The sequence below is a fragment of the Hyla sarda genome, unplaced genomic scaffold, assembly GCF_029499605.1.
Source record: "Hyla sarda isolate aHylSar1 unplaced genomic scaffold, aHylSar1.hap1 scaffold_1136, whole genome shotgun sequence".
NCBI lineage: Eukaryota > Metazoa > Chordata > Amphibia > Anura > Hylidae > Hyla > Hyla sarda.
The window spans coordinates 66141-94140 of record NW_026607757.1 but is presented as its reverse complement, the minus strand read 5'-3'; the positions used below and the strand labels follow the sequence as shown (position 1 = coordinate 94140).

Here is a 28000-nt window from a genome sequence, read left to right as displayed (position 1 = left end):
TATGTGACTATGGAGCTGTTTGGTGATGTCGTCTATTATGGCCTTCATAGAAGCAACAGGAGATTGTTGCATCCATCTAGAACCCTCAGAACTACAGTGCTATGATGTCACTCACTTCCACAGGCCTTGCAGAGTGTAAACAACAACAACCCAGCTTTGTTGTGTATGTAACCATAGGGATTTGTGATGTCACCTAGAACCTTCACAGCAGCGACAGCTTTATGAGGAGCATCAGCACTGCTCTGCCTGAGCAGAACCATCACCGCCATAGGTTGTCAAATAACCCGGGTTTAACCCACACAGGTAAGTCCAATGGGGTGCAGGCATGTCCTCTATGCTTACAGCTTCCCGTGGGTGTTGGTTTGATACCGTTTGGGGACAGCCAAGGAGGCATCTGCAGGCAACAAAGGTAGGTGTGTGCTTGTGTGTGTGTTTCCTATGCAGATCCTAAGCCCAGTGTCACATGCAAGTAGGAGGAGTAAGAAGGGTTCCTGGCAAATCCGGGTTATGGATTGCATTTAAAAAGGCCCCGTGGGAGTGCAATGGGCCCCTGTCTTGCTGCTTAGCAATAATGGTATGGGTTTAGGTTCTGCTGTGTGTACTGGTGGTTGACTGCCCCCCAGCCCAGAGTGTGCATGGAAAATTGTCTGGCAGCCTCCCTGACAGCAAGCAGTGATAGTGCCCATGAAGGGCACCTTGTTGGGCCCGCCCCTTTCACGGTTATCGCTTCTCGGCCTTTTGGCTAAGATCAAGTGTAGTATCTGTTCTTATCAGTTTAATATCTGATACGTCCCCTATCTGGGGACCATATATTAAATGGATTTTTGAGAACGGGGGCCGATTTCGAAGCTTGCTTCCGTCGCCCTATGCATTGACCCGATATGGCAGTATCTTCGGGTACAGTGCACCACCCCCTTACAGGGTTAAAAAGAAAGATTCCTACTTTCATTGCTACCTGCTTGCTGGCTAGCCAGCTAGCCAGCCCTGTGGGCCTTGCTGCTGCTGCAGCCAAAAAACAAAAGGTGGTGCTTCTGCTGCTTCTGCTTCTGCTTGTGTCTGGCCGCTGTTGGAGCGTCCAGGCACAGGACTTCTGCTGCTGCTGACTAAATGGCCTCCTTAATTGGATCATTTGAGTAGCCAGCACACCTGTGCAGGTAGGGCATGACATGATAGGCAGCTGCCTTGATAGCGGGTGGGTGCTGAATGTTCCTAATTGACAAAATAAGATTAATGCTTATGAAGAAATATAAAATCTCATCCCTTCCCCAATATCGCGCCACACCCCTACCCCTTTAATTCCCTGGTTGAACTTGATGGACATATGTCTTTTTTCGACCGTACTAACTATGTAACTATGTAACATAACATGGGGGGGGGGGGGGTCTCCTGGCTGTTCACACAGGTGTGTCATTGCTGTACATTGACCATGCATTGCTTCTGTGGTATTGCAAAGGCAAAGACAAATGCTTCCAGCCATCCATTGCACTAATGGATTGGTCATCAGCTGGCTGTCTATGTCCCGCATCAATATAGACCAAAGTACAGAGGGTTAGGCTATGCTATTGTGCACCTACCTGATGCATCAGAAGGTGCGAGGCCCTTGCTAAATTCTGTGCACAGACTTTGAGATCTATACTTTAGACTGTATCTAAACCTGCTCCAACATGGACTGACATTCTGGCCTACTTTCAGCCGATGCGACTTGTCTGTCGCTGAACAGTCGCTTTTTATGTATTCAGCACCTATGTATAATGTTGTAAAAATGCTCTAGAAGCTAAAGTCGCAGAAATGTCACACATATTTGGCCTGCAACTTTCTGTGCGACAAATTCAGACAGGAAAAATCAGTATAAATCCTTAGAAAATTATCCCCCAGTGTCTCCATCTGCTGGCGGTATTGAATAAGCATTGCTGCACTGATGGGGTATGCATTAGACGAAAAAAAAGAAGAAAAAGAAGAATAATACGCCCAGAAAAGAGGCAAAAAGGAGAAAAACGTAAAAAAACGTGAAAAAAAAGTAAGAGGAAGAGAAGGGAAAAAAAGGTGGAAATGGGTTTAAAAGTGATTTCGGCGGAGAAATATATATATATATATATATATATATATATATATATATATATATACGCGCACACACACACATATATATAAACGTATTCTCCGTTGAGATATTGCAGCCGCTGCTGTGTCCAGGCCCAGGAGCCTTAGCACTGTGCTGTGATGTCACTCAATACCACTGACATCACTAGGTGTAAACAACATCTCTCCTTTGCTGTGTATGTGACTATGGAGCTGTTTGGTGATGTCGTCTATTATGGCCTTCATAGAAGCAACAGGAGATTGTTGCATCCATCTAGAACCCTCAGAACTACAGTGCTATGATGTCACTCACTTCCACAGGCCTTGCAGAGTGTAAACAACAACAACCCAGCTTTGTTGTGTATGTAACCATAGGGATTTGTGATGTCACCTAGAACCTTCACAGCAGCGACAGCTTTATGAGGAGCATCAGCACTGCTCTGCCTGAGCAGAACCATCACCGCCATAGGTTGTCAAATAACCCGGGTTTAACCCACACAGGTAAGTCCAATGGGGTGCAGGCATGTCCTCTATGCTTACAGCTTCCCGTGGGTGTTGGTTTGATACCGTTTGGGGACAGCCAAGGAGGCATCTGCAGGCAACAAAGGTAGGTGTGTGCTTGTGTGTGTGTTTCCTATGCAGATCCTAAGCCCAGTGTCACATGCAAGTAGGAGGAGTAAGAAGGGTTCCTGGCAAATCCGGGTTATGGATTGCATTTAAAAAGGCCCCGTGGGAGTGCAATGGGCCCCTGTCTTGCTGCTTAGCAATAATGGTATGGGTTTAGGTTCTGCTGTGTGTACTGGTGGTTGACTGCCCCCCAGCCCAGAGTGTGCATGGAAAATTGTCTGGCAGCCTCCCTGACAGCAAGCAGTGATAGTGCCCATGAAGGGCACCTTGTTGGGCCCGCCCCTTTCACGGTTATCGCTTCTCGGCCTTTTGGCTAAGATCAAGTGTAGTATCTGTTCTTATCAGTTTAATATCTGATACGTCCCCTATCTGGGGACCATATATTAAATGGATTTTTGAGAACGGGGGCCGATTTCGAAGCTTGCTTCCGTCGCCCTATGCATTGACCCGATATGGCAGTATCTTCGGGTACAGTGCACCACCCCCTTACAGGGTTAAAAAGAAAGATTCCTACTTTCATTGCTACCTGCTTGCTGGCTAGCCAGCTAGCCAGCCCTGTGGGCCTTGCTGCTGCTGCAGCCAAAAAACAAAAGGTGGTGCTGCTGCTGCTTCTGCTGCTTCTGCTTCTGCTTGTGTCTGGCCGCTGTTGGAGCGTCCAGGCACAGGACTTCTGCTGCTGCTGACTAAATGGCCTCCTTAATTGGATCATTTGAGTAGCCAGCACACCTGTGCAGGTAGGGCATGACATGATAGGCAGCTGCCTTGATAGCGGGTGGGTGCTGAATGTTCCTAATTGACAAAATAAGATTAATGCTTATGAAGAAATATAAAATCTCATCCCTTCCCCAATATCGCGCCACACCCCTACCCCTTAATTCCCTGGTTGAACTTGATGGACATATGTCTTTTTTCGACCGTACTAACTATGTAACTATGTAACATAACATGGGGGGGGGGGGGGGGGGGTCTCCTGGCTGTTCACACAGGTGTGTCATTGCTGTACATTGACCATGCATTGCTTCTGTGGTATTGCAAAGGCAAAGACAAATGCTTCCAGCCATCCATTGCACTAATGGATTGGTCATCAGCTGGCTGTCTATGTCCCGCATCAATATAGACCAAAGTACAGAGGGTTAGGCTATGCTATTGTGCACCTACCTGATGCATCAGAAGGTGCGAGGCCCTTGCTAAATTCTGTGCACAGACTTTGAGATCTATACTTTAGACTGTATCTAAACCTGCTCCAACATGGACTGACATTCTGGCCTACTTTCAGCCGATGCGACTTGTCTGTCGCTGAACAGTCGCTTTTTATGTATTCAGCACCTATGTATAATGTTGTAAAAATGCTCTAGAAGCTAAAGTCGCAGAAATGTCACACATATTTGGCCTGCAACTTTCTGTGCGACAAATTCAGACAGGAAAAATCAGTATAAATCCTTAGAAAATTATCCCCCAGTGTCTCCATCTGCTGGCGGTATTGAATAAGCATTGCTGCACTGATGGGGTATGCATTAGACGAAAAAAAAGAAGAAAAAGAAGAATTATACACCCAGAAAAGAGGCGAAAAGGAGAAAAACGTAAAAAAACGTGAAAAAAAAGTAAGAGGAAGAGAAGGGAAAAAAAGGTGGAAATGGGTTTAAAAGTGATTTCGGCGGAGAAATATATATATATATATATATATATATATATACGCGCACACACACACATATATATAAACGTATTCTCCGTTGAGATATTGCAGCCGCTGCTGTGTCCAGGCCCAGGAGCCTTAGCACTGTGCTGTGATGTCACTCAATACCACTGACATCACTAGGTGTAAACAACATCTCTCCTTTGCTGTGTATGTGACTATGGAGCTGTTTGGTGATGTCGTCTATTATGGCCTTCATAGAAGCAACAGGAGATTGTTGCATCCATCTAGAACCCTCAGAACTACAGTGCTATGATGTCACTCACTTCCACAGGCCTTGCAGAGTGTAAACAACAACAACCCAGCTTTGTTGTGTATGTAACCATAGGGATTTGTGATGTCACCTAGAACCTTCACAGCAGCGACAGCTTTATGAGGAGCATCAGCACTGCTCTGCCTGAGCAGAACCATCACCGCCATAGGTTGTCAAATAACCCGGGTTTAACCCACACAGGTAAGTCCAATGGGGTGCAGGCATGTCCTCTATGCTTACAGCTTCCCGTGGGTGTTGGTTTGATACCGTTTGGGGACAGCCAAGGAGGCATCTGCAGGCAACAAAGGTAGGTGTGTGCTTGTGTGTGTGTTTCCTATGCAGATCCTAAGCCCAGTGTCACATGCAAGTAGGAGGAGTAAGAAGGGTTCCTGGCAAATCCGGGTTATGGATTGCATTTAAAAAGGCCCCGTGGGAGTGCAATGGGCCCCTGTCTTGCTGCTTAGCAATAATGGTATGGGTTTAGGTTCTGCTGTGTGTACTGGTGGTTGACTGCCCCCCAGCCCAGAGTGTGCATGGAAAATTGTCTGGCAGCCTCCCTGACAGCAAGCAGTGATAGTGCCCATGAAGGGCACCTTGTTGGGCCCGCCCCTTTCACGGTTATCGCTTCTCGGCCTTTTGGCTAAGATCAAGTGTAGTATCTGTTCTTATCAGTTTAATATCTGATACGTCCCCTATCTGGGGACCATATATTAAATGGATTTTTGAGAACGGGGGCCGATTTCGAAGCTTGCTTCCGTCGCCCTATGCATTGACCCGATATGGCAGTATCTTCGGGTACAGTGCACCACCCCCTTACAGGGTTAAAAAGAAAGATTCCTACTTTCATTGCTACCTGCTTGCTGGCTAGCCAGCTAGCCAGCCCTGTGGGCCTTGCTGCTGCTGCAGCCAAAAAACAAAAGGTGGTGCTGCTGCTGCTGCTTCTGCTGCTTCTGCTTCTGCTTGTGTCTGGCCGCTGTTGGAGCGTCCAGGCACAGGACTTCTGCTGCTGCTGACTAAATGGCCTCCTTAATTGGATCATTTGAGTAGCCAGCACACCTGTGCAGGTAGGGCATGACATGATAGGCAGCTGCCTTGATAGCGGGTGGGTGCTGAATGTTCCTAATTGACAAAATAAGATTAATGCTTATGAAGAAATATAAAATCTCATCCCTTCCCCAATATCGCGCCACACCCCTACCCCTTAATTCCCTGGTTGAACTTGATGGACATATGTCTTTTTTCGACCGTACTAACTATGTAACTATGTAACATAACATGGGGGGGGGGGGGGGGGTCTCCTGGCTGTTCACACAGGTGTGTCATTGCTGTACATTGACCATGCATTGCTTCTGTGGTATTGCAAAGGCAAAGACAAATGCTTCCAGCCATCCATTGCACTAATGGATTGGTCATCAGCTGGCTGTCTATGTCCCGCATCAATATAGACCAAAGTACAGAGGGTTAGGCTATGCTATTGTGCACCTACCTGATGCATCAGAAGGTGCGAGGCCCTTGCTAAATTCTGTGCACAGACTTTGAGATCTATACTTTAGACTGTATCTAAACCTGCTCCAACATGGACTGACATTCTGGCCTACTTTCAGCCGATGCGACTTGTCTGTCGCTGAACAGTCGCTTTTTATGTATTCAGCACCTATGTATAATGTTGTAAAAATGCTCTAGAAGCTAAAGTCGCAGAAATGTCACACATATTTGGCCTGCAACTTTCTGTGCGACAAATTCAGACAGGAAAAATCAGTATAAATCCTTAGAAAATTATCCCCCAGTGTCTCCATCTGCTGGCGGTATTGAATAAGCATTGCTGCACTGATGGGGTATGCATTAGACGAAAAAAAAGAAGAAAAAGAAGAATAATACGCCCAGAAAAGAGGCGAAAAGGAGAAAAACGTAAAAAAACGTGAAAAAAAAGTAAGAGGAAGAGAAGGGAAAAAAAGGTGGAAATGGGTTTAAAAGTGATTTCGGCGGAGAAATATATATATATATATATATATATATATATATATATATATATACGCGCACACACACACATATATATAAACGTATTCTCCGTTGAGATATTGCAGCCGCTGCTGTGTCCAGGCCCAGGAGCCTTAGCACTGTGCTGTGATGTCACTCAATACCACTGACATCACTAGGTGTAAACAACATCTCTCCTTTGCTGTGTATGTGACTATGGAGCTGTTTGGTGATGTCGTCTATTATGGCCTTCATAGAAGCAACAGGAGATTGTTGCATCCATCTAGAACCCTCAGAACTACAGTGCTATGATGTCACTCACTTCCACAGGCCTTGCAGAGTGTAAACAACAACAACCCAGCTTTGTTGTGTATGTAACCATAGGGATTTGTGATGTCACCTAGAACCTTCACAGCAGCGACAGCTTTATGAGGAGCATCAGCACTGCTCTGCCTGAGCAGAACCATCACCGCCATAGGTTGTCAAATAACCCGGGTTTAACCCACACAGGTAAGTCCAATGGGGTGCAGGCATGTCCTCTATGCTTACAGCTTCCCGTGGGTGTTGGTTTGATACCGTTTGGGGACAGCCAAGGAGGCATCTGCAGGCAACAAAGGTAGGTGTGTGCTTGTGTGTGTGTTTCCTATGCAGATCCTAAGCCCAGTGTCACATGCAAGTAGGAGGAGTAAGAAGGGTTCCTGGCAAATCCGGGTTATGGATTGCATTTAAAAAGGCCCCGTGGGAGTGCAATGGGCCCCTGTCTTGCTGCTTAGCAATAATGGTATGGGTTTAGGTTCTGCTGTGTGTACTGGTGGTTGACTGCCCCCCAGCCCAGAGTGTGCATGGAAAATTGTCTGGCAGCCTCCCTGACAGCAAGCAGTGATAGTGCCCATGAAGGGCACCTTGTTGGGCCCGCCCCTTTCACGGTTATCGCTTCTCGGCCTTTTGGCTAAGATCAAGTGTAGTATCTGTTCTTATCAGTTTAATATCTGATACGTCCCCTATCTGGGGACCATATATTAAATGGATTTTTGAGAACGGGGGCCGATTTCGAAGCTTGCTTCCGTCGCCCTATGCATTGACCCGATATGGCAGTATCTTCGGGTACAGTGCACCACCCCCTTACAGGGTTAAAAAGAAAGATTCCTACTTTCATTGCTACCTGCTTGCTGGCTAGCCAGCTAGCCAGCCCTGTGGGCCTTGCTGCTGCTGCAGCCAAAAAACAAAAGGTGGTGCTGCTGCTGCTTCTGCTGCTTCTGCTTCTGCTTGTGTCTGGCCGCTGTTGGAGCGTCCAGGCACAGGACTTCTGCTGCTGCTGACTAAATGGCCTCCTTAATTGGATCATTTGAGTAGCCAGCACACCTGTGCAGGTAGGGCATGACATGATAGGCAGCTGCCTTGATAGCGGGTGGGTGCTGAATGTTCCTAATTGACAAAATAAGATTAATGCTTATGAAGAAATATAAAATCTCATCCCTTCCCCAATATCGCGCCACACCCCTACCCCTTAATTCCCTGGTTGAACTTGATGGACATATGTCTTTTTTCGACCGTACTAACTATGTAACTATGTAACATAACATGGGGGGGGTCTCCTGGCTGTTCACACAGGTGTGTCATTGCTGTACATTGACCATGCATTGCTTCTGTGGTATTGCAAAGGCAAAGACAAATGCTTCCAGCCATCCATTGCACTAATGGATTGGTCATCAGCTGGCTGTCTATGTCCCGCATCAATATAGACCAAAGTACAGAGGGTTAGGCTATGCTATTGTGCACCTACCTGATGCATCAGAAGGTGCGAGGCCCTTGCTAAATTCTGTGCACAGACTTTGAGATCTATACTTTAGACTGTATCTAAACCTGCTCCAACATGGACTGACATTCTGGCCTACTTTCAGCCGATGCGACTTGTCTGTCGCTGAACAGTCGCTTTTTATGTATTCAGCACCTATGTATAATGTTGTAAAAATGCTCTAGAAGCTAAAGTCGCAGAAATGTCACACATATTTGGCCTGCAACTTTCTGTGCGACAAATTCAGACAGGAAAAATCAGTATAAATCCTTAGAAAATTATCCCCCAGTGTCTCCATCTGCTGGCGGTATTGAATAAGCATTGCTGCACTGATGGGGTATGCATTAGACGAAAAAAAAGAAGAAAAAGAAGAATAATACGCCCAGAAAAGAGGCGAAAAGGAGAAAAACGTAAAAAAACGTGAAAAAAAAGTAAGAGGAAGAGAAGGGAAAAAAAGGTGGAAATGGGTTTAAAAGTGATTTCGGCGGAGAAATATATATATATATATATATATATATATATATATATATATATACGCGCACACACACACATATATATAAACGTATTCTCCGTTGAGATATTGCAGCCGCTGCTGTGTCCAGGCCCAGGAGCCTTAGCACTGTGCTGTGATGTCACTCAATACCACTGACATCACTAGGTGTAAACAACATCTCTCCTTTGCTGTGTATGTGACTATGGAGCTGTTTGGTGATGTCGTCTATTATGGCCTTCATAGAAGCAACAGGAGATTGTTGCATCCATCTAGAACCCTCAGAACTACAGTGCTATGATGTCACTCACTTCCACAGGCCTTGCAGAGTGTAAACAACAACAACCCAGCTTTGTTGTGTATGTAACCATAGGGATTTGTGATGTCACCTAGAACCTTCACAGCAGCGACAGCTTTATGAGGAGCATCAGCACTGCTCTGCCTGAGCAGAACCATCACCGCCATAGGTTGTCAAATAACCCGGGTTTAACCCACACAGGTAAGTCCAATGGGGTGCAGGCATGTCCTCTATGCTTACAGCTTCCCGTGGGTGTTGGTTTGATACCGTTTGGGGACAGCCAAGGAGGCATCTGCAGGCAACAAAGGTAGGTGTGTGCTTGTGTGTGTGTTTCCTATGCAGATCCTAAGCCCAGTGTCACATGCAAGTAGGAGGAGTAAGAAGGGTTCCTGGCAAATCCGGGTTATGGATTGCATTTAAAAAGGCCCCGTGGGAGTGCAATGGGCCCCTGTCTTGCTGCTTAGCAATAATGGTATGGGTTTAGGTTCTGCTGTGTGTACTGGTGGTTGACTGCCCCCCAGCCCAGAGTGTGCATGGAAAATTGTCTGGCAGCCTCCCTGACAGCAAGCAGTGATAGTGCCCATGAAGGGCACCTTGTTGGGCCCGCCCCTTTCACGGTTATCGCTTCTCGGCCTTTTGGCTAAGATCAAGTGTAGTATCTGTTCTTATCAGTTTAATATCTGATACGTCCCCTATCTGGGGACCATATATTAAATGGATTTTTGAGAACGGGGGCCGATTTCGAAGCTTGCTTCCGTCGCCCTATGCATTGACCCGATATGGCAGTATCTTCGGGTACAGTGCACCACCCCCTTACAGGGTTAAAAAGAAAGATTCCTACTTTCATTGCTACCTGCTTGCTGGCTAGCCAGCTAGCCAGCCCTGTGGGCCTTGCTGCTGCTGCAGCCAAAAAACAAAAGGTGGTGCTGCTTCTGCTTCTGCTTGTGTCTGGCCGCTGTTGGAGCGTCCAGGCACAGGACTTCTGCTGCTGCTGACTAAATGGCCTCCTTAATTGGATCATTTGAGTAGCCAGCACACCTGTGCAGGTAGGGCATGACATGATAGGCAGCTGCCTTGATAGCGGGTGGGTGCTGAATGTTCCTAATTGACAAAATAAGATTAATGCTTATGAAGAAATATAAAATCTCATCCCTTCCCCAATATCGCGCCACACCCCTACCCCTTAATTCCCTGGTTGAACTTGATGGACATATGTCTTTTTTCGACCGTACTAACTATGTAACTATGTAACATAACATGGGGGGGGGGGGGGTCTCCTGGCTGTTCACACAGGTGTGTCATTGCTGTACATTGACCATGCATTGCTTCTGTGGTATTGCAAAGGCAAAGACAAATGCTTCCAGCCATCCATTGCACTAATGGATTGGTCATCAGCTGGCTGTCTATGTCCCGCATCAATATAGACCAAAGTACAGAGGGTTAGGCTATGCTATTGTGCACCTACCTGATGCATCAGAAGGTGCGAGGCCCTTGCTAAATTCTGTGCACAGACTTTGAGATCTATACTTTAGACTGTATCTAAACCTGCTCCAACATGGACTGACATTCTGGCCTACTTTCAGCCGATGCGACTTGTCTGTCGCTGAACAGTCGCTTTTTATGTATTCAGCACCTATGTATAATGTTGTAAAAATGCTCTAGAAGCTAAAGTCGCAGAAATGTCACACATATTTGGCCTGCAACTTTCTGTGCGACAAATTCAGACAGGAAAAATCAGTATAAATCCTTAGAAAATTATCCCCCAGTGTCTCCATCTGCTGGCGGTATTGAATAAGCATTGCTGCACTGATGGGGTATGCATTAGACGAAAAAAAAGAAGAAAAAGAAGAATAATACGCCCAGAAAAGAGGCGAAAAGGAGAAAAACGTAAAAAAACGTGAAAAAAAAGTAAGAGGAAGAGAAGGGAAAAAAAGGTGGAAATGGGTTTAAAAGTGATTTCGGCGGAGAAATATATATATATATATATATATATATATATATATATATATATATATACGCGCACACACACACATATATATAAACGTATTCTCCGTTGAGATATTGCAGCCGCTGCTGTGTCCAGGCCCAGGAGCCTTAGCACTGTGCTGTGATGTCACTCAATACCACTGACATCACTAGGTGTAAACAACATCTCTCCTTTGCTGTGTATGTGACTATGGAGCTGTTTGGTGATGTCGTCTATTATGGCCTTCATAGAAGCAACAGGAGATTGTTGCATCCATCTAGAACCCTCAGAACTACAGTGCTATGATGTCACTCACTTCCACAGGACTTGCAGAGTGTAAACAACAACAACCCAGCTTTGTTGTGTATGTAACCATAGGGATTTGTGATGTCACCTAGAACCTTCACAGCAGCGACAGCTTTATGAGGAGCATCAGCACTGCTCTGCCTGAGCAGAACCATCACCGCCATAGGTTGTCAAATAACCCGGGTTTAACCCACACAGGTAAGTCCAATGGGGTGCAGGCATGTCCTCTATGCTTACAGCTTCCCGTGGGTGTTGGTTTGATACCGTTTGGGGACAGCCAAGGAGGCATCTGCAGGCAACAAAGGTAGGTGTGTGCTTGTGTGTGTGTTTCCTATGCAGATCCTAAGCCCAGTGTCACATGCAAGTAGGAGGAGTAAGAAGGGTTCCTGGCAAATCCGGGTTATGGATTGCATTTAAAAAGGCCCCGTGGGAGTGCAATGGGCCCCTGTCTTGCTGCTTAGCAATAATGGTATGGGTTTAGGTTCTGCTGTGTGTACTGGTGGTTGACTGCCCCCCAGCCCAGAGTGTGCATGGAAAACTGTCTGGCAGCCTCCCTGACAGCAAGCAGTGATAGTGCCCATGAAGGGCACCTTGTTGGGCCCGCCCCTTTCACGGTTATCGCTTCTCGGCCTTTTGGCTAAGATCAAGTGTAGTATCTGTTCTTATCAGTTTAATATCTGATACGTCCCCTATCTGGGGACCATATATTAAATGGATTTTTGAGAACGGGGGCCGATTTCGAAGCTTGCTTCCGTCGCCCTATGCATTGACCCGATATGGCAGTATCTTCGGGTACAGTGCACCACCCCCTTACAGGGTTAAAAAGAAAGATTCCTACTTTCATTGCTACCTGCTTGCTGGCTAGCCAGCTAGCCAGCCCTGTGGGCCTTGCTGCTGCTGCAGCCAAAAAACAAAAGGTGCTGCTGCTGCTGCTTCTGCTGCTTCTGCTTGTGTCTGGCCGCTGTTGGAGCGTCCAGGCACAGGACTTCTGCTGCTGCTGACTAAATGGCCTCCTTAATTGGATCATTTGAGTAGCCAGCACACCTGTGCAGGTAGGGCATGACATGATAGGCAGCTGCCTTGATAGCGGGTGGGTGCTGAATGTTCCTAATTGACAAAATAAGATTAATGCTTATGAAGAAATATAAAATCTCATCCCTTCCCCAATATCGCGCCACACCCCTACCCCTTAATTCCCTGGTTGAACTTGATGGACATATGTCTTTTTTCGACCGTACTAACTATGTAACTATGTAACATAACATGGGGGGGGGTCTCCTGGCTGTTCACACAGGTGTGTCATTGCTGTACATTGACCATGCATTGCTTCTGTGGTATTGCAAAGGCAAAGACAAATGCTTCCAGCCATCCATTGCACTAATGGATTGGTCATCAGCTGGCTGTCTATGTCCCGCATCAATATAGACCAAAGTACAGAGGGTTAGGCTATGCTATTGTGCACCTACCTGATGCATCAGAAGGTGCGAGGCCCTTGCTAAATTCTGTGCACAGACTTTGAGATCTATACTTTAGACTGTATCTAAACCTGCTCCAACATGGACTGACATTCTGGCCTACTTTCAGCCGATGCGACTTGTCTGTCGCTGAACAGTCGCTTTTTTATGTATTCAGCACCTATGTATAATGTTGTAAAAATGCTCTAGAAGCTAAAGTCGCAAAAATGTCACACATATTTGGCCTGCAACTTTCTGTGCGACAAATTCAGACAGGAAAAATCAGTATAAATCCTTAGAAAATTATCCCCCAGTGTCTCCATCTGCTGGCGGTATTGAATAAGCATTGCTGCACTGATGGGGTATGCATTAGACGAAAAAAAAGAAGAAAAAGAAGAATAATACGCCCAGAAAAGAGGCGAAAAGGAGAAAAACGTAAAAAAACGTGAAAAAAAAGTAAGAGGAAGAGAAGGGAAAAAAAGGTGGAAATGGGTTTAAAAGTGATTTCGGCGGAGAAATATATATATATATATATATATATATATATATATATATATATACGCGCACACACACACATATATATAAACGTATTCTCCGTTGAGATATTGCAGCCGCTGCTGTGTCCAGGCCCAGGAGCCTTAGCACTGTGCTGTGATGTCACTCAATACCACTGACATCACTAGGTGTAAACAACATCTCTCCTTTGCTGTGTATGTGACTATGGAGCTGTTTGGTGATGTCGTCTATTATGGCCTTCATAGAAGCAACAGGAGATTGTTGCATCCATCTAGAACCCTCAGAACTACAGTGCTATGATGTCACTCACTTCCACAGGCCTTGCAGAGTGTAAACAACAACAACCCAGCTTTGTTGTGTATGTAACCATAGGGATTTGTGATGTCACCTAGAACCTTCACAGCAGCGACAGCTTTATGAGGAGCATCAGCACTGCTCTGCCTGAGCAGAACCATCACCGCCATAGGTTGTCAAATAACCCGGGTTTAACCCACACAGGTAAGTCCAATGGGGTGCAGGCATGTCCTCTATGCTTACAGCTTCCCGGGTGTTGGTTTGATACCGTTTGGGGACAGCCAAGGAGGCATCTGCAGGCAACAAAGGTAGGTGTGTGCTTGTGTGTGTGTTTCCTATGCAGATCCTAAGCCCAGTGTCACATGCAAGTAGGAGGAGTAAGAAGGGTTCCTGGCAAATCCGGGTTATGGATTGCATTTAAAAAGGCCCCGTGGGAGTGCAATGGGCCCCTGTCTTGCTGCTTAGCAATAATGGTATGGGTTTAGGTTCTGCTGTGTGTTCTGGTGGTTGACTGCCCCCCAGCCCAGAGTGTGCATGGAAAATTGTCTGGCAGCCTCCCTGACAGCAAGCAGTGATAGTGCCCATGAAGGGCACCTTGTTGGGCCCGCCCCTTTCACGGTTATCGCTTCTCGGCCTTTTGGCTAAGATCAAGTGTAGTATCTGTTCTTATCAGTTTAATATCTGATACGTCCCCTATCTGGGGACCATATATTAAATGGATTTTTGAGAACGGGGGCCGATTTCGAAGCTTGCTTCCGTCGCCCTATGCATTGACCCGATATGGCAGTATCTTCGGGTACAGTGCACCACCCCCTTACAGGGTTAAAAAGAAAGATTCCTACTTTCATTGCTACCTGCTTGCTGGCTAGCCAGCTAGCCAGCCCTGTGGGCCTTGCTGCTGCTGCAGCCAAAAAACAAAAGGTGGTGCTGCTGCTGCTTCTGCTGCTTCTGCTTCTGCTTGTGTCTGGCCGCTGTTGGAGCGTCCAGGCACAGGACTTCTGCTGCTGCTGACTAAATGGCCTCCTTAATTGGATCATTTGAGTAGCCAGCACACCTGTGCAGGTAGGGCATGACATGATAGGCAGCTGCCTTGATAGCGGGTGGGTGCTGAATGTTCCTACTTGACAAAATAAGACTAATGCTTATGAAGAAATATAAAATCTCATCCCTTCCCCAATATCGCGCCACACCCCTACCCCTTAATTCCCTGGTTGAACTTGATGGACATATGTCTTTTTTCGACCGTACTAACTATGTAACTATGTAACATAACATGGGGGGGGGGGGTCTCCTGGCTGTTCACACAGGTGTGTCATTGCTGTACATTGACCATGCATTGCTTCTGTGGTATTGCAAAGGCAAAGACAAATGCTTCCAGCCATCCATTGCACTAATGGATTGGTCATCAGCTGGCTGTCTATGTCCCGCATCAATATAGACCAAAGTACAGAGGGTTAGGCTATGCTATTGTGCACCTACCTGATGCATCAGAAGGTGCGAGGCCCTTGCTAAATTCTGTGCACAGACTTTGAGATCTATACTTTAGACTGTATCTAAACCTGCTCCAACATGGACTGACATTCTGGCCTACTTTCAGCCGATGCGACTTGTCTGTCGCTGAACAGTCGCTTTTTATGTATTCAGCACCTATGTATAATGTTGTAAAAATGCTCTAGAAGCTAAAGTCGCAGAAATGTCACACATATTTGGCCTGCAACTTTCTGTGCGACAAATTCAGACAGGAAAAATCAGTATAAATCCTTAGAAAATTATCCCCCAGTGTCTCCATCTGCTGGCGGTATTGAATAAGCATTGCTGCACTGATGGGGTATGCATTAGACGAAAAAAAAGAAGAAAAAGAAGAATAATACGCCCAGAAAAGAGGCGAAAAGGAGAAAAACGTAAAAAAACGTGAAAAAAAAGTAAGAGGAAGAGAAGGGAAAAAAAGGTGGAAATGGGTTTAAAAGTGATTTCGGCGGAGAAATATATATATATATATATATATATATATATATATATATATATATATATATATATATACGCGCACACACACACATATATATAAACGTATTCTCCGTTGAGATATTGCAGCCGCTGCTGTGTCCAGGCCCAGGAGCCTTAGCACTGTGCTGTGATGTCACACAATACCACTGACATCACTAGGTGTAAACAACATCTCTCCTTTGCTGTGTATGTGACTATGGAGCTGTTTGGTGATGTCGTCTATTATGGCCTTCATAGAAGCAACAGGAGATTGTTGCATCCATCTAGAACCCTCAGAACTACAGTGCTATGATGTCACTCACTTCCACAGGCCTTGCAGAGTGTAAACAACAACAACCCAGCTTTGTTGTGTATGTAACCATAGGGATTTGTGATGTCACCTAGAACCTTCACAGCAGCGACAGCTTTATGAGGAGCATCAGCACTGCTCTGCCTGAGCAGAACCATCACCGCCATAGGTTGTCAAATAACCCGGGTTTAACCCACACAGGTAAGTCCAATGGGGTGCAGGCATGTCCTCTATGCTTACAGCTTCCCGTGGGTGTTGGTTTGATACCGTTTGGGGACAGCCAAGGAGGCATCTGCAGGCAACAAAGGTAGGTGTGTGCTTGTGTGTGTGTTTCCTATGCAGATCCTAAGCCCAGTGTCACATGCAAGTAGGAGGAGTAAGAAGGGTTCCTGGCAAATCCGGGTTATGGATTGCATTTAAAAAGGCCCCGTGGGAGTGCAATGGGCCCCTGTCTTGCTGCTTAGCAATAATGGTATGGGTTTAGGTTCTGCTGTGTGTTCTGGTGGTTGACTGCCCCCCAGCCCAGAGTGTGCATGGAAAATTGTCTGGCAGCCTCCCTGACAGCAAGCAGTGATAGTGCCCATGAAGGGCACCTTGTTGGGCCCGCCCCTTTCACGGTTATCGCTTCTCGGCCTTTTGGCTAAGATCAAGTGTAGTATCTGTTCTTATCAGTTTAATATCTGATACGTCCCCTATCTGGGGACCATATATTAAATGGATTTTTGAGAACGGGGGCCGATTTCGAAGCTTGCTTCCGTCGCCCTATGCATTGACCCGATATGGCAGTATCTTCGGGTACAGTGCACCACCCCCTTACAGGGTTAAAAAGAAAGATTCCTACTTTCATTGCTACCTGCTTGCTGGCTAGCCAGCTAGCCAGCCCTGTGGGCCTTGCTGCTGCTGCAGCCAAAAAACAAAAGGTGGTGCTGCTGCTGCTTCTGCTGCTTCTGCTTCTGCTTGTGTCTGGCCGCTGTTGGAGCGTCCAGGCACAGGACTTCTGCTGCTGCTGACTAAATGGCCTCCTTAATTGGATCATTTGAGTAGCCAGCACACCTGTGCAGGTAGGGCATGACATGATAGGCAGCTGCCTTGATAGCGGGTGGGTGCTGAATGTTCCTACTTGACAAAATAAGACTAATGCTTATGAAGAAATATAAAATCTCATCCCTTCCCCAATATCGCGCCACACCCCTACCCCTTAATTCCCTGGTTGAACTTGATGGACATATGTCTTTTTTCGACCGTACTAACTATGTAACTATGTAACATAACATGGGGGGGGGGGGTCTCCTGGCTGTTCACACAGGTGTGTCATTGCTGTACATTGACCATGCATTGCTTCTGTGGTATTGCAAAGGCAAAGACAAATGCTTCCAGCCATCCATTGCACTAATGGATTGGTCATCAGCTGGCTGTCTATGTCCCGCATCAATATAGACCAAAGTACAGAGGGTTAGGCTATGCTATTGTGCACCTACCTGATGCATCAGAAGGTGCGAGGCCCTTGCTAAATTCTGTGCACAGACTTTGAGATCTATACTTTAGACTGTATCTAAACCTGCTCCAACATGGACTGACATTCTGGCCTACTTTCAGCCGATGCGACTTGTCTGTCGCTGAACAGTCGCTTTTTATGTATTCAGCACCTATGTATAATGTTGTAAAAATGCTCTAGAAGCTAAAGTCGCAGAAATGTCACACATATTTGGCCTGCAACTTTCTGTGCGACAAATTCAGACAGGAAAAATCAGTATAAATCCTTAGAAAATTATCCCCCAGTGTCTCCATCTGCTGGCGGTATTGAATAAGCATTGCTGCACTGATGGGGTATGCATTAGACGAAAAAAAAGAAGAAAAAGAAGAATAATACGCCCAGAAAAGAGGCGAAAAGGAGAAAAACGTAAAAAAACGTGAAAAAAAAGTAAGAGGAAGAGAAGGGAAAAAAAGGTGGAAATGGGTTTAAAAGTGATTTCGGCGGAGAAATATATATATATATATATATATATATATATATATATATATATATACGCGCACACACACACATATATATAAACGTATTCTCCGTTGAGATATTGCAGCCGCTGCTGTGTCCAGGCCCAGGAGCCTTAGCACTGTGCTGTGATGTCACACAATACCACTGACATCACTAGGTGTAAACAACATCTCTCCTTTGCTGTGTATGTGACTATGGAGCTGTTTGGTGATGTCGTCTATTATGGCCTTCATAGAAGCAACAGGAGATTGTTGCATCCATCTAGAACCCTCAGAACTACAGTGCTATGATGTCACTCACTTCCACAGGCCTTGCAGAGTGTAAACAACAACAACCCAGCTTTGTTGTGTATGTAACCATAGGGATTTGTGATGTCACCTAGAACCTTCACAGCAGCGACAGCTTTATGAGGAGCATCAGCACTGCTCTGCCTGAGCAGAACCATCACCGCCATAGGTTGTCAAATAACCCGGGTTTAACCCACACAGGTAAGTCCAATGGGGTGCAGGCATGTCCTCTATGCTTACAGCTTCCCGTGGGTGTTGGTTTGATACCGTTTGGGGACAGCCAAGGAGGCATCTGCAGGCAACAAAGGTAGGTGTGTGCTTGTGTGTGTGTTTCCTATGCAGATCCTAAGCCCAGTGTCACATGCAATTAGGAGGAGTAAGAAGGGTTCCTGGCAAATCCGGGTTATGGATTGCATTTAAAAAGGCCCCGTGGGAGTGCAATGGGCCCCTGTCTTGCTGCTTAGCAATAATGGTATGGGTTTAGGTTCTGCTGTGTATACTGGTGGTTGACTGCCCCCCAGCCCAGAGTGTGCATGGAAAATTGTCTGGCAGCCTCCCTGACAGCAAGCAGTGATAGTGCCCATGAAGGGCACCTTGTTGGGCCCGCCCCTTTCACGGTTATCGCTTCTCGGCCTTTTGGCTAAGATCAAGTGTAGTATCTGTTCTTATCAGTTTAATATCTGATACGTCCCCTATCTGGGGACCATATATTAAATGGATTTTTGAGAACGGGGGCCGATTTCGAAGCTTGCTTCCGTCGCCCTATGCATTGACCCGATATGGCAGTATCTTCAGGTACAGTGCACCACCCCCTTACAGGGTTAAAAAGAAAGATTCCTACTTTCATTGCTACCTGCTTGCTGGCTAGCCAGCTAGCCAGCCCTGTGGGCCTTGCTGCTGCTGCAGCCAAAAAACAAAAGGTGGTGCTGCTGCTGCTTCTGCTGCTTCTGCTTCTGCTTGTGTCTGGCCGCTGTTGGAGCGTCCAGGCACAGGACTTCTGCTGCTGCTGACTAAATGGCCTCCTTAATTGGATCATTTGAGTAGCCAGCACACCTGTGCAGGTAGGGCATGACATGATAGGCAGCTGCCTTGATAGCGGGTGGGTGCTGAATGTTCCTAATTGACAAAATAAGATTAATGCTTATGAAGAAATATAAAATCTCATCCCTTCCCCAATATCGCGCCACACCCCTACCCCTTAATTCCCTGGTTGAACTTGATGGACATATGTCTTTTTTCGACCGTACTAACTATGTAACTATGTAACATAACATGGGGGGGGGGGGGGTCTCCTGGCTGTTCACACAGGTGTGTCATTGCTGTACATTGACCATGCATTGCTTCTGTGGTATTGCAAAGGCAAAGACAAATGCTTCCAGCCATCCATTGCACTAATGGATTGGTCATCAGCTGGCTGTCTATGTCCCGCATCAATATAGACCAAAGTACAGAGGGTTAGGCTATGCTATTGTGCACCTACCTGATGCATCAGAAGGTGCGAGGCCCTTGCTAAATTCTGTGCACAGACTTTGAGATCTATACTTTAGACTGTATCTAAACCTGCTCCAACATGGACTGACATTCTGGCCTACTTTCAGCCGATGCGACTTGTCTGTCGCTGAACAGTCGCTTTTTATGTATTCAGCACCTATGTATAATGTTGTAAAAATGCTCTAGAAGCTAAAGTCGCAGAAATGTCACACATATTTGGCCTGCAACTTTCTGTGCGACAAATTCAGACAGGAAAAATCAGTATAAATCCTTAGAAAATTATCCCCCAGTGTCTCCATCTGCTGGCGGTATTGAATAAGCATTGCTGCACTGATGGGGTATGCATTAGACGAAAAAAAAGAAGAAAAAGAAGAATAATACGCCCAGAAAAGAGGCGAAAAGGAGAAAAACGTAAAAAAACGTGAAAAAAAAGTAAGAGGAAGAGAAGGGAAAAAAAGGTGGAAATGGGTTTAAAAGTGATTTCGGCGGAGAAATATATATATATATATATATATATATATATATATATATACGCGCACACACACACATATATATAAACGTATTCTCCGTTGAGATATTGCAGCCGCTGCTGTGTCCAGGCCCAGGAGCCTTAGCACTGTGCTGTGATGTCACTCAATACCACTGACATCACTAGGTGTAAACAACATCTCTCCTTTGCTGTGTATGTGACTATGGAGCTGTTTGGTGATGTCGTCTATTATGGCCTTCATAGAAGCAACAGGAGATTGTTGCATCCATCTAGAACCCTCAGAACTACAGTGCTATGATGTCACTCACTTCCACAGGCCTTGCAGAGTGTAAACAACAACAACCCAGCTTTGTTGTGTATGTAACCATAGGGATTTGTGATGTCACCTAGAACCTTCACAGCAGCGACAGCTTTATGAGGAGCATCAGCACTGCTCTGCCTGAGCAGAACCATCACCGCCATAGGTTGTCAAATAACCCGGGTTTAACCCACACAGGTAAGTCCAATGGGGTGCAGGCATGTCCTCTATGCTTACAGCTTCCCGTGGGTGTTGGTTTGATACCGTTTGGGGACAGCCAAGGAGGCATCTGCAGGCAACAAAGGTAGGTGTGTGCTTGTGTGTGTGTTTCCTATGCAGATCCTAAGCCCAGTGTCACATGCAAGTAGGAGGAGTAAGAAGGGTTCCTGGCAAATCCGGGTTATGGATTGCATTTAAAAAGGCCCCGTGGGAGTGCAATGGGCCCCTGTCTTGCTGCTTAGCAATAATGGTATGGGTTTAGGTTCTGCTGTGTGTACTGGTGGTTGACTGCCCCCCAGCCCAGAGTGTGCATGGAAAACTGTCTGGCAGCCTCCCTGACAGCAAGCAGTGATAGTGCCCATGAAGGGCACCTTGTTGGGCCCGCCCCTTTCACGGTTATCGCTTCTCGGCCTTTTGGCTAAGATCAAGTGTAGTATCTGTTCTTATCAGTTTAATATCTGATACGTCCCCTATCTGGGGACCATATATTAAATGGATTTTTGAGAACGGGGGCCGATTTCGAAGCTTGCTTCCGTCGCCCTATGCATTGACCCGATATGGCAGTATCTTCGGGTACAGTGCACCACCCCCTTACAGGGTTAAAAAGAAAGATTCCTACTTTCATTGCTACCTGCTTGCTGGCTAGCCAGCTAGCCAGCCCTGTGGGCCTTGCTGCTGCTGCAGCCAAAAAACAAAAGGTGCTGCTGCTGCTGCTTCTGCTGCTTCTGCTTGTGTCTGGCCGCTGTTGGAGCGTCCAGGCACAGGACTTCTGCTGCTGCTGACTAAATGGCCTCCTTAATTGGATCATTTGAGTAGCCAGCACACCTGTGCAGGTAGGGCATGACATGATAGGCAGCTGCCTTGATAGCGGGTGGGTGCTGAATGTTCCTAATTGACAAAATAAGATTAATGCTTATGAAGAAATATAAAATCTCATCCCTTCCCCAATATCGCGCCACACCCCTACCCCTTAATTCCCTGGTTGAACTTGATGGACATATGTCTTTTTTCGACCGTACTAACTATGTAACTATGTAACATAACATGGGGGGGGTCTCCTGGCTGTTCACACAGGTGTGTCATTGCTGTACATTGACCATGCATTGCTTCTGTGGTATTGCAAAGGCAAAGACAAATGCTTCCAGCCATCCATTGCACTAATGGATTGGTCATCAGCTGGCTGTCTATGTCCCGCATCAATATAGACCAAAGTACAGAGGGTTAGGCTATGCTATTTTGCACCTACCTGATGCATCAGAAGGTGCGAGGCCCTTGCTAAATTCTGTGCACAGACTTTGAGATCTATACTTTAGACTGTATCTAAACCTGCTCCAACATGGACTGACATTCTGGCCTACTTTCAGCCGATGCGACTTGTCTGTCGCTGAACAGTCGCTTTTTATGTATTCAGCACCTATGTATAATGTTGTAAAAATGCTCTAGAAGCTAAAGTCGCAGAAATGTCACACATATTTGGCCTGCAACTTTCTGTGCGACAAATTCAGACAGGAAAAATCAGTATAAATCCTTAGAAAATTATCCCCCAGTGTCTCCATCTGCTGGCGGTATTGAATAAGCATTGCTGCACTGATGGGGTATGCATTAGACGAAAAAAAAGAAGAAAAAGAAGAATAATACGCCCAGAAAAGAGGCGAAAAGGAGAAAAACGTAAAAAAACGTGAAAAAAAAGTAAGAGGAAGAGAAGGGAAAAAAAGGTGGAAATGGGTTTAAAAGTGATTTCGGCGGAGAAATATATATATATATATATATATATATATATATATACGCGCACACACACACATATATATAAACGTATTCTCCGTTGAGATATTGCAGCCGCTGCTGTGTCCAGGCCCAGGAGCCTTAGCACTGTGCTGTGATGTCACTCAATACCACTGACATCACTAGGTGTAAACAACATCTCTCCTTTGCTGTGTATGTGACTATGGAGCTGTTTGGTGATGTCGTCTATTATGGCCTTCATAGAAGCAACAGGAGATTGTTGCATCCATCTAGAACCCTCAGAACTACAGTGCTATGATGTCACTCACTTCCACAGGCCTTGCAGAGTGTAAACAACAACAACCCAGCTTTGTTGTGTATGTAACCATAGGGATTTGTGATGTCACCTAGAACCTTCACAGCAGCGACAGCTTTATGAGGAGCATCAGCACTGCTCTGCCTGAGCAGAACCATCACCGCCATAGGTTGTCAAATAACCCGGGTTTAACCCACACAGGTAAGTCCAATGGGGTGCAGGCATGTCCTCTATGCTTACAGCTTCCCGTGGGTGTTGGTTTGATACCGTTTGGGGACAGCCAAGGAGGCATCTGCAGGCAACAAAGGTAGGTGTGTGCTTGTGTGTGTGTTTCCTATGCAGATCCTAAGCCCAGTGTCACATGCAAGTAGGAGGAGTAAGAAGGGTTCCTGGCAAATCCGGGTTATGGATTGCATTTAAAAAGGCCCCGTGGGAGTGCAATGGGCCCCTGTCTTGCTGCTTAGCAATAATGGTATGGGTTTAGGTTCTGCTGTGTGTACTGGTGGTTGACTGCCCCCCAGCCCAGAGTGTGCATGGAAAATTGTCTGGCAGCCTCCCTGACAGCAAGCAGTGATAGTGCCCATGAAGGGCACCTTGTTGGGCCCGCCCCTTTCACGGTTATCGCTTCTCGGCCTTTTGGCTAAGATCAAGTGTAGTATCTGTTCTTATCAGTTTAATATCTGATACGTCCCCTATCTGGGGACCATATATTAAATGGATTTTTGAGAACGGGGGCCGATTTCGAAGCTTGCTTCCGTCGCCCTATGCATTGACCCGATATGGCAGTATCTTCGGGTACAGTGCACCACCCCCTTACAGGGTTAAAAAGAAAGATTCCTACTTTCATTGCTACCTGCTTGCTGGCTAGCCAGCTAGCCAGCCCTGTGGGCCTTGCTGCTGCTGCAGCCAAAAAACAAAAGGTGGTGCTGCTGCTGCTTCTGCTGCTTCTGCTTCTGCTTGTGTCTGGCCGCTGTTGGAGCGTCCAGGCACAGGACTTCTGCTGCTGCTGACTAAATGGCCTCCTTAATTGGATCATTTGAGTAGCCAGCACACCTGTGCAGGTAGGGCATGACATGATAGGCAGCTGCCTTGATAGCGGGTGGGTGCTGAATGTTCCTAATTGACAAAATAAGATTAATGCTTATGAAGAAATATAAAATCTCATCCCTTCCCCAATATCGCGCCACACCCCTACCCCTTAATTCCCTGGTTGAACTTGATGGACATATGTCTTTTTTCGACCGTACTAACTATGTAACTATGTAACATAACATGGGGGGGGGGGGGTCTCCTGGCTGTTCACACAGGTGTGTCATTGCTGTACATTGACCATGCATTGCTTCTGTGGTATTGCAAAGGCAAAGACAAATGCTTCCAGCCATCCATTGCACTAATGGATTGGTCATCAGCTGGCTGTCTATGTCCCGCATCAATATAGACCAAAGTACAGAGGGTTAGGCTATGCTATTGTGCACCTACCTGATGCATCAGAAGGTGCGAGGCCCTTGCTAAATTCTGTGCACAGACTTTGAGATCTATACTTTAGACTGTATCTAAACCTGCTCCAACATGGACTGACATTCTGGCCTACTTTCAGCCGATGCGACTTGTCTGTCGCTGAACAGTCGCTTTTTATGTATTCAGCACCTATGTATAATGTTGTAAAAATGCTCTAGAAGCTAAAGTCGCAGAAATGTCACACATATTTGGCCTGCAACTTTCTGTGCGACAAATTCAGACAGGAAAAATCAGTATAAATCCTTAGAAAATTATCCCCCAGTGTCTCCATCTGCTGGCGGTATTGAATAAGCATTGCTGCACTGATGGGGTATGCATTAGACGAAAAAAAAGAAGAAAAAGAAGAATAATACGCCCAGAAAAGAGGCGAAAAGGAGAAAAACGTAAAAAAACGTGAAAAAAAAGTAAGAGGAAGAGAAGGGAAAAAAAGGTGGAAATGGGTTTAAAAGTGATTTCTGCGGAGAAATATATATATATATATATATATATATATATATATATATATATATATACGCGCACACACACACATATATATAAACGTATTCTCCGTTGAGATATTGCAGCCGCTGCTGTGTCCAGGCCCAGGAGCCTTAGCACTGTGCTGTGATGTCACTCAATACCACTGACATCACTAGGTGTAAACAACATCTCTCCTTTGCTGTGTATGTGACTATGGAGCTGTTTGGTGATGTCGTCTATTATGGCCTTCATAGAAGCAACAGGAGATTGTTGCATCCATCTAGAACCCTCAGAACTACAGTGCTATGATGTCACTCACTTCCACAGGCCTTGCAGAGTGTAAACAACAACAACCCAGCTTTGTTGTGTATGTAACCATAGGGATTTGTGATGTCACCTAGAACCTTCACAGCAGCGACAGCTTTATGAGGAGCATCAGCACTGCTCTGCCTGAGCAGAACCATCACCGCCATAGGTTGTCAAATAACCCGGGTTTAACCCACACAGGTAAGTCCAATGGGGTGCAGGCATGTCCTCTATGCTTACAGCTTCCCGTGGGTGTTGGTTTGATACCGTTTGGGGACAGCCAAGGAGGCATCTGCAGGCAACAAAGGTAGGTGTGTGCTTGTGTGTGTGTTTCCTATGCAGATCCTAAGCCCAGTGTCACATGCAAGTAGGAGGAGTAAGAAGGGTTCCTGGCAAATCCGGGTTATGGATTGCATTTAAAAAGGCCCCGTGGGAGTGCAATGGGCCCCTGTCTTGCTGCTTAGCAATAATGGTATGGGTTTAGGTTCTGCTGTGTGTACTGGTGGTTGACTGCCCCCCAGCCCAGAGTGTGCATGGAAAACTGTCTGGCAGCCTCCCTGACAGCAAGCAGTGATAGTGCCCATGAAGGGCACCTTGTTGGGCCCGCCCCTTTCACGGTTATCGCTTCTCGGCCTTTTGGCTAAGATCAAGTGTAGTATCTGTTCTTATCAGTTTAATATCTGATACGTCCCCTATCTGGGGACCATATATTAAATGGATTTTTGAGAACGGGGGCCGATTTCGAAGCTTGCTTCCGTCGCCCTATGCATTGACCCGATATGGCAGTATCTTCGGGTACAGTGCACCACCCCCTTACAGGGTTAAAAAGAAAGATTCCTACTTTCATTGCTACCTGCTTGCTGGCTAGCCAGCTAGCCAGCCCTGTGGGCCTTGCTGCTGCTGCAGCCAAAAAACAAAAGGTGGTGCTGCTGCTGCTGCTTCTGCTGCTTCTGCTTCTGCTTGTGTCTGGCCGCTGTTGGAGCGTCCAGGCACAGGACTTCTGCTGCTGCTGACTAAATGGCCTCCTTAATTGGATCATTTGAGTAGCCAGCACACCTGTGCAGGTAGGGCATGACATGATAGGCAGCTGCCTTGATAGCGGGTGGGTGCTGAATGTTCCTAATTGACAAAATAAGATTAATGCTTATGAAGAAATATAAAATCTCATCCCTTCCCCAATATCGCGCCACACCCCTACCCCTTAATTCCCTGGTTGAACTTGATGGACATATGTCTTTTTTCGACCGTACTAACTATGTAACTATGTAACATAACATGGGGGGGGGTCTCCTGGCTGTTCACACAGGTGTGTCATTGCTGTACATTGACCATGCATTGCTTCTGTGGTATTGCAAAGGCAAAGACAAATGCTTCCAGCCATCCATTGCACTAATGGATTGGTCATCAGCTGGCTGTCTATGTCCCGCATCAATATAGACCAAAGTACAGAGGGTTAGGCTATGCTATTGTGCACCTACCTGATGCATCAGAAGGTGCGAGGCCCTTGCTAAATTCTGTGCACAGACTTTGAGATCTATACTTTAGACTGTATCTAAACCTGCTCCAACATGGACTGACATTCTGGCCTACTTTCAGCCGATGCGACTTGTCTGTCGCTGAACAGTCGCTTTTTATGTATTCAGCACCTATGTATAATGTTGTAAAAATGCTCTAGAAGCTAAAGTCGCAGAAATGTCACACATATTTGGCCTGCAACTTTCTGTGCGACAAATTCAGACAGGAAAAATCAGTATAAATCCTTAGAAAATTATCCCCCAGTGTCTCCATCTGCTGGCGGTATTGAATAAGCATTGCTGCACTGATGGGGTATGCATTAGACGAAAAAAAAGAAGAAAAAGAAGAATAATACGCCCAGAAAAGAGGCGAAAAGGAGAAAAACGTAAAAAAACTTGAAAAAAAAGTAAGAGGAAGAGAAGGGAAAAAAAGGTGGAAATGGGTTTAAAAGTGATTTCGGCGGAGAAATATATATATATATATATATATATATATATATATATATATATACGCGCACACACACACATATATATAAACGTATTCTCCGTTGAGATATTGCAGCCGCTGCTGTGTCCAGGCCCAGGAGCCTTAGCACTGTGCTGTGATGTCACTCAATACCACTGACATCACTAGGTGTAAACAACATCTCTCCTTTGCTGTGTATGTGACTATGGAGCTGTTTGGTGATGTCGTCTATTATGGCCTTCATAGAAGCAACAGGAGATTGTTGCATCCATCTAGAACCCTCAGAACTACAGTGCTATGATGTCACTCACTTCCACAGGCCTTGCAGAGTGTAAACAACAACAACCCAGCTTTGTTGTGTATGTAACCATAGGGATTTGTGATGTCACCTAGAACCTTCACAGCAGCGACAGCTTTATGAGGAGCATCAGCACTGCTCTGCCTGAGCAGAACCATCACCGCCATAGGTTGTCAAATAACCCGGGTTTAACCCACACAGGTAAGTCCAATGGGGTGCAGGCATGTCCTCTATGCTTACAGCTTCCCGTGGGTGTTGGTTTGATACCGTTTGGGGACAGCCAAGGAGGCATCTGCAGGCAACAAAGGTAGGTGTGTGCTTGTGTGTGTGTTTCCTATGCAGATCCTAAGCCCAGTGTCACATGCAAGTAGGAGGAGTAAGAAGGGTTCCTGGCAAATCCGGGTTATGGATTGCATTTAAAAAGGCCCCGTGGGAGTGCAATGGGCCCCTGTCTTGCTGCTTAGCAATAATGGTATGGGTTTAGGTTCTGCTGTGTGTACTGGTGGTTGACTGCCCCCCAGCCCAGAGTGTGCATGGAAAATTGTCTGGCAGCCTCCCTGACAGCAAGCAGTGATAGTGCCCATG

At 46.1% G+C, this 28000-nt stretch overlaps 12 non-coding genes across 12 annotated transcripts; all 12 read left to right on the top strand.

The window, feature by feature from the left end:
• The first annotated feature begins 722 nt into the window (after positions 1-722).
• Positions 723-913, top strand: LOC130301796 (U2 spliceosomal RNA). The gene has a single exon (XR_008852147.1). It is a non-coding gene; the product is annotated as a U2 spliceosomal RNA (small nuclear RNA).
• Positions 914-2996: 2083 nt separating this feature from the next.
• LOC130301795 (U2 spliceosomal RNA) lies at positions 2997-3187 on the top strand. Its single transcript, XR_008852146.1, has one exon. It is a non-coding gene; the product is annotated as a U2 spliceosomal RNA (small nuclear RNA).
• A 2082-nt stretch (positions 3188-5269) lies between these two features.
• LOC130301794 (U2 spliceosomal RNA) lies at positions 5270-5460 on the top strand. Its single transcript, XR_008852145.1, has one exon. It is a non-coding gene; the product is annotated as a U2 spliceosomal RNA (small nuclear RNA).
• Positions 5461-7555: 2095 nt separating this feature from the next.
• On the top strand, positions 7556-7746 carry LOC130301793 (U2 spliceosomal RNA). Its single transcript, XR_008852144.1, has one exon. It is a non-coding gene; the product is annotated as a U2 spliceosomal RNA (small nuclear RNA).
• Positions 7747-9829: 2083 nt separating this feature from the next.
• Positions 9830-10020, top strand: LOC130301791 (U2 spliceosomal RNA). The gene has a single exon (XR_008852142.1). It is a non-coding gene; the product is annotated as a U2 spliceosomal RNA (small nuclear RNA).
• A 2078-nt stretch (positions 10021-12098) lies between these two features.
• On the top strand, positions 12099-12289 carry LOC130301790 (U2 spliceosomal RNA). The gene has a single exon (XR_008852141.1). It is a non-coding gene; the product is annotated as a U2 spliceosomal RNA (small nuclear RNA).
• A 2077-nt stretch (positions 12290-14366) lies between these two features.
• On the top strand, positions 14367-14557 carry LOC130301789 (U2 spliceosomal RNA). Its single transcript, XR_008852140.1, has one exon. It is a non-coding gene; the product is annotated as a U2 spliceosomal RNA (small nuclear RNA).
• Positions 14558-16658: 2101 nt separating this feature from the next.
• Positions 16659-16849, top strand: LOC130301788 (U2 spliceosomal RNA). Its single transcript, XR_008852139.1, has one exon. It is a non-coding gene; the product is annotated as a U2 spliceosomal RNA (small nuclear RNA).
• A 2089-nt stretch (positions 16850-18938) lies between these two features.
• LOC130301809 (U2 spliceosomal RNA) lies at positions 18939-19129 on the top strand. Its single transcript, XR_008852160.1, has one exon. It is a non-coding gene; the product is annotated as a U2 spliceosomal RNA (small nuclear RNA).
• A 2085-nt stretch (positions 19130-21214) lies between these two features.
• LOC130301787 (U2 spliceosomal RNA) lies at positions 21215-21405 on the top strand. Its single transcript, XR_008852138.1, has one exon. It is a non-coding gene; the product is annotated as a U2 spliceosomal RNA (small nuclear RNA).
• Positions 21406-23474: 2069 nt separating this feature from the next.
• On the top strand, positions 23475-23665 carry LOC130301786 (U2 spliceosomal RNA). Its single transcript, XR_008852137.1, has one exon. It is a non-coding gene; the product is annotated as a U2 spliceosomal RNA (small nuclear RNA).
• Positions 23666-25757: 2092 nt separating this feature from the next.
• Positions 25758-25948, top strand: LOC130301785 (U2 spliceosomal RNA). Its single transcript, XR_008852136.1, has one exon. It is a non-coding gene; the product is annotated as a U2 spliceosomal RNA (small nuclear RNA).
• Positions 25949-28000: the final 2052 nt, after the last annotated feature.